Source organism: Ursus arctos, unplaced genomic scaffold (assembly GCF_023065955.2).
Source record: "Ursus arctos isolate Adak ecotype North America unplaced genomic scaffold, UrsArc2.0 scaffold_42, whole genome shotgun sequence".
Lineage (NCBI taxonomy): Eukaryota > Metazoa > Chordata > Mammalia > Carnivora > Ursidae > Ursus > Ursus arctos.
In genome coordinates this window covers 532,734-538,980 of record NW_026623059.1, presented here as the reverse complement: position 1 = coordinate 538,980, position 6,247 = coordinate 532,734, and positions in this window count along the sequence as shown.

Genomic DNA, 6,247 nt, shown 5'->3' with positions numbered 1-6,247 from the left:
GACTTCTGGTACTATGTAGAATAATAGTGGCGAGAGTGGGCATCCTTGTTGAGTTCCTGATCTTAAGGGAAAGGCTTCCAGCTTTTCCCCATTGAGAATAATATTTGCAGTAGGCAATTAAAAATTTAAAGAGAGAGAACCATTTACCATGCCAACAGAACTCAAAAGAAAGCTGGGGTAGCAATTCTCAGACAAATTAGATTTTAAACCAAAGACTGTATTAAGAGATATAGAGGGACACTATATCATATTGAAAGGCTTTACCCACTACAGAACTCTCAAAGAAACTGGGGAAGACTAAGAGATGGAAAAATATTCTCTGCACATGAATTGCAATAATAAACATCGGCAAAATGTCTATGCTGCCCAGAGCAATTTACACTTTCAAAGCAATCCCTATCAATATACCATCAACATTTTTCACAGAGCTGGAACAAACAATCCTAAAATTTGTATGGAACCTGGAAAGAACCCCGAATCACCAGGGGAATGTTGAAAAAGAAAACCAAACCTGGGGGCATCACAATGCCTGACTTCAAGCAATAACACAAAGATGTGACGATTAAGTCAGTATGGAATGGACAAAAAAACAGATACAAAGATCACTAGAAAACAATAGAGACCCCAGAATTGGACGCTCAACACTAATGGCAAACTAATCTTTGACAAAGCAGGAAAGAACATCCAATGGAAAAAAGACATTCTCTTCAATAAATGGTGCTTGGAAAGCTGGACAGCCACAGTTAGAAAAATGAAACTGGACCATTCTTTTACACCATGTATAAAGAGAAAATCAAAAGGGATGAAAACCTAAATGTGAGGTAGAGCCATCAAAATCCTAGAGCAGAACATATTCAATAACCTGTTTGACATTGGTCAGAGCAACTTCTTTCAAGACGTGTCTTTAAAGGCACAGAAAACAAAAGCAAAAATAAACTATTGGGACTTAATCATCATAAAAAGCTTCCGCACAGCAAAGGAAACAGGCAACAAAACTAAGAGACAATCCACAGAAGGGGAGAAGATATTTGCAAATTACACTCAGATAAAGGGCTAATAGCCAAGATCTACAAAGAACTTATCAAACTCAACACCCAGAAAACAAATAATCCAGTCACGAAATGGGCAGAAGGATGTGGAGAAAGGGAAGCCCTCTTGTATTGCTCCTGGGAATGCACACTGGTGCAGGCCCTCTGGAACAATATGTCTATGCACATCCCAGAGCTCAGGACACCTGGGAAATGAGACACTCAGGCCACCAGTTACGGGAAGCAGCAAGCCCTGGAGGACAGGAGGAACCTGGTTACTTGGAGCCCTCAGGACCCTCTGAACACAGGTCCCAGCCCCAGATGCAGGTGCGGAGAGAGCCTGGGACGTGAGGGGTTTCCTGTAGGGCTCTGCAGTTTCTGTTGCTGTGAGCAAATCCATGCTTGTGGGCCCTCTGTTTTCCTGCCTCTGAGTCTCAATTTCCCTTATAACCTCCCACTCTGGGAAAATGGGTCAGGGACCCCTGAGCCTAAATCAATTAATTAATTGCAAGATGCTAAATACCACAAATGATCTTATTTTACCTCCTCTCCATTTAAAGGTGTGATCCTGTCTAGGTACTGATTTCGGTTTCAAAGGCATATTCCATGAGCTGGTATGAAGGAAGATCTGATCCACAGCCTTAGACAAAATTACACAACAAACAATATCTATAGGGAGGCAAATCCTACCCTCTGTGGAAGCTGTAGTTATTAAAAAAAAAACTAACACATAAACCCTTACTTGCCATATGCCAGAGTTCACACCAAATTATTCCTTCTCTATGAAAATATGGTTTGAAAACATTGGCAATTATGGATATTTCATCCTATGGGTTCATAATGATATGATTCCTCTCTGGTGTCTTTTAAAATAATATAAAATTATCTAAGTATCCATCTATCATCTGTCTATTCCCTAGTCATCTGATCTCTATTCAAAATCTATTCATTTAACTCAGCATTTATCCCATTGACACAAGACTTTCTGGGCAATGAACACAATTGTCTTATGAACACAAGCCTGTCAGGGCTATGAACATAAACTGCAATCTCTTATTAGACCTCTACCATTTAGATCCTAATAATCTCCAGGTCATTCCCTGCATTTCCTTCAAGGTGGTATGTGAGTGTCATTAACTCCATGCCTGAATTAGTGATGATCTCTGTGTTGTGTCAGAGAAGAGTTACCCTTTTTCCGTAAAGCAAGTTCCTCCTCCCAGAGTTACAGGCCTCTGTGTGAGGTGGATTTCTCAGGAGAAGGGAGGCACCCTCCAAGCATGGAAATTGTACCTGCAGATCACAGAGTGGGGGCCTTGTGTTGGTGTCTTTGGTGCACTTGAGGACATAGATGCCACATCCAGGCTTTGCAGACGTCCTGGCAGACAAAGCCCGTCAGCAGTGACCTTCAGGATCAAAGGTCTCCAGACGTGCCTCTGCTGTGCATGTAGTTGTTCACATGAGGACAAGTAACTCAGTGCAGAAACTAAAAGAAATATGATCTTGGTACCCAGTACCCTTTACTCGTCACTGTATTTACACCAGAGCGGGCATCAATATATAATTTTCATATGTAATTATATCTGGGATGACTAGTGTTATTGAGAGTTTAATGACTAGATTTGGAAAGCTGTAGCCACAAAATGAGGATACCATTAAATATCTTTTTGAAAAATAGTTTAGATTAAAATAAATTGTAAACCATTCATTTGTTCAACATTTATTCTTATGCTGAGAGGTAATGCCACCTATTGAACTACTTCCAACACAACTCATAGACAGAGTGCTCTCCCAACACAGACCAACATGTCTTGTGTGTTCAACAGAGAGATGTCCACAGTGGTCCTGGAAATTCCAGAGCATCCCACATCTGTCCCTGTCCACTTATAAGGACAGGCTCCTTCCCACACATGCAAATTCTCCTCAACATTGAGGGCAAAATCTACTTTCAGGCAGTGGGAGCTCTCAGCTCTCTTTTCAGACAAGATGAGGAGTCTGGGAATGCAGAGCTGTGTTCTGGATGAATATTAATTTCTAGGGCCTTCTGTGTGTCTGGTGACAGTTTCCCGATGTGATGGTCTCTGCTGTCACAAATGGGGCTGAGGGGATGGTTCTGAATGTTGTGACTGACAGGCCAGAGTCTCTTTGTCCCAAAGTGTCCTGTCCCAATTGGTGCTGCAGGACACAGACCCAGAACAGGGAGGGCCTCACAAAACCTGCACTTCACCATCACCATCTCTGGATTCTCCAGCTCAAACAGTAATTTCTGCTAGACTTGGATCCACTAACCCCAGGAGACTGGATGCAGTGAATTGGTTCATAAATCATACGTACAGCATATATGACAGGCCATCCAGCAAGAACCACATGTCCATCTCCAGACTCACGTCCAAGAACCACTTCTTGCACCTGACTGATCAGAGTGCCACCAAGGTCCTGACCATGTGTTACAGTGTAGAGACACAGTGAGGGAATGTAAGTCTGAGCCCAGACCCAAACTTCCCTGCAGGGACACAGGAGGGACTGGGCTGCAGGGGCACTCAGGTCACCATGGTGCGCTGAGGACACCAGGGGGTGCTCAGGCCTAACAAATACAGGGTAGGTGTGGTTACAGGTGGACTCCCTCTCTCTGCAGATAACATGTTACTTTATGTGAAAAACCCAAAAGACTCACCCCCATATTATTATAACTCATACAGCAATTCAGCAACATGGCAGGATATAAAATCAATGCAGAGAAATCACATGCCTTTCTATACACTAAGAATGAGACAGAAAAAAGAGAAATGAAGGACTCTATCTATTTACAATTGCACCAAAAACCATTAGATACCTAAGAATGAACCAAAATAAAGAGGAAAATGTTCTATACTCTAGAAAGTACAAAACACATATGGATCATAAGGAGGAACCCTAAACATGGAAAAACATTCCATGCTCATGGATTGGAAGAAAAAATATCGTCAAAATGTCTATGCTGCCCAGAGCAATCTACACTTTCAGTGCCATCCCTTTCAAAATAACAGTGACATTTTTCACAGAGCTGGAACAAACAATCCTAAAATTTTTATGGAACCAGAAAAGACCCAAATTGCAAAGAGAATGTTGGAAAATTGGTAGGGGAAGAAGGGGATAAAGAAAGGGGGGTAATCAGAAGAGGGAATGAAGCATGAGAGACTATGGACTTTGAGAAACAAACTGAGGGCTTCAGAGGGGAGGGGGTGGGGGAATGTGATAGACTGGTGATGGGTAGTAAGGAGGGCTCGTATTGCATGGTGCACTGGGTGTTATATGCAACTAATGAATCATGGAACTTTACATCAGAAACCAGGGATGTACTGTATGGTGACTAACATAATATAATAAAAAACATTAAAAAAAACCACAATGAGATATCACCATGCACCAGTTAGAATGGCCAAAATTAACAAGACAGGAAACAAAGTGATGGTGAGGTTGTGAGAAACAGGAACCCTCTTACACTGTTGGTGGGAATGCAAGTTGGTATAGCAACTCTGAAAAATGATATGGAGGTTTCAAGATGTTATTAGAGAACTACACCACAACCCAGGGACTGAATTACTAGGTATTTACTGGAAAGATTCAGAGTTATTAAAAATAGGGGCTCATGCACCCCAAAATTCATAGCAGCAGTGTCCACAGTAGCCAAACTTTTGAAGGAGCTGAGATATTCTTCAACAGATGAATGGATAAAGAAGATGTGGTTCATATATACAAGGGAATAATACTGAACCATCAGAAAGGATGAATACTCACCATTTGTATCAACATGGTTGGACCAGGAGGGGATTATGCTAAGTGAAATGAGTTAAGCAGAGAACGGCTGTTAACATGTGGTTTCAGTCATATGTAGAACGTAAGGAGTAGCATGGAAGACCGCAAGGGAAGGGAGGAAAATCTGAATGGGAAGGAATCAGAGTGCGAGACAAACCATGAGAAACTATGAACCTTGGGGAAAAAACTGGGGTTATTGAAGGGAGATGGGGTGGGAGGGTGGAGTGACCGGGTGATGAACATTAGGGAAGGCATGTGTTGGGATGAGCACTGAGTGTTATATGCAACTAATGAATCACTGAACACCACGGCAAAATCGTATGGTGTACTATATGTTGGCAAGCTGAACATAATGAAAAATTAACAAGAAATTTTTAAAAATAATAATAAAGTGCATGTTGGATATTGGGTACAGGAACACCATGAAGCCAGAACTAGAGAAGAGTGGCCCCGATGCTGGGTGTTACTGTGTGGACCCCATGCTCACAGCATCTATTTTACTTGACTCCATCCAGAGGCAGAGGGACCCCCACCAAGCTTGGTACAGTTGGTGAATCAGATGATATGACACACACATAGTAAGGGAATAATAAATGTTTATCACCTACATAACTGAAGTGTCTCTTCATCTCAGGAAATGCCACACAGCATGTTAGAAATGCTTTAATAAACCCAGGAGAGGACATGATATCAGGTATTTTTTAATCGTATGTCAGTGCTGGAAAATCCTGAGGGATCAGTAACATCAAAGGAACAGAACCTAGGCTTTCCTATCCGATGTCCCATGTGTGGTGCAGGAGAAGACAGAGCAAGGGGGCTTCTGGTGTAGTAATGAATCATCAGAAGATAAAGTCTCATGCCTAATTCCATGCAACTAGAAAAATAAGTGAAAAGGAAGAGAACTGATCAAATACGTGAAGACCACCTGAGTCCCTAGAAAATGAGAATGATAACATATAAGCTGACAATACTAATAAGGAAGCTATTAGAAGTGGACTGAGGTCTTGCCGGGTGTCTGCAGTGGAAGCTGTCTACTCCCCAAGGTCACCCGCTGGTTCTGAAGGTTCTGTGTTCACCGTGTGCACGCAGAGACCAGAAGTTTCTACTGGATCCATGAGAATCCTCACTTTGAGGTGCTAGAGGGGAGGGGCCTTTCATCTGCAGGGAATCGCTCATTGATCCTCAGTTGTTGACTTCAGCTCAATGTGTGTGACCTCCACCATCCTCACAAAGAAACCTAACAACAATGTGATGGGACGAGGAGTTGGGCCTTAGGGTACCACTTAGGTCAGGAGGGTGCAGCCTCATGATGGGAGTAGTGCCCTTACACACCAGGACTGAGAAAGCTCCCTGCCCCCTGAGCCCATGTGCAGTGACAGGGAAAAGACGGCCTAGGATGTGGGTGCCCTCCAGACACCAGATCTGCC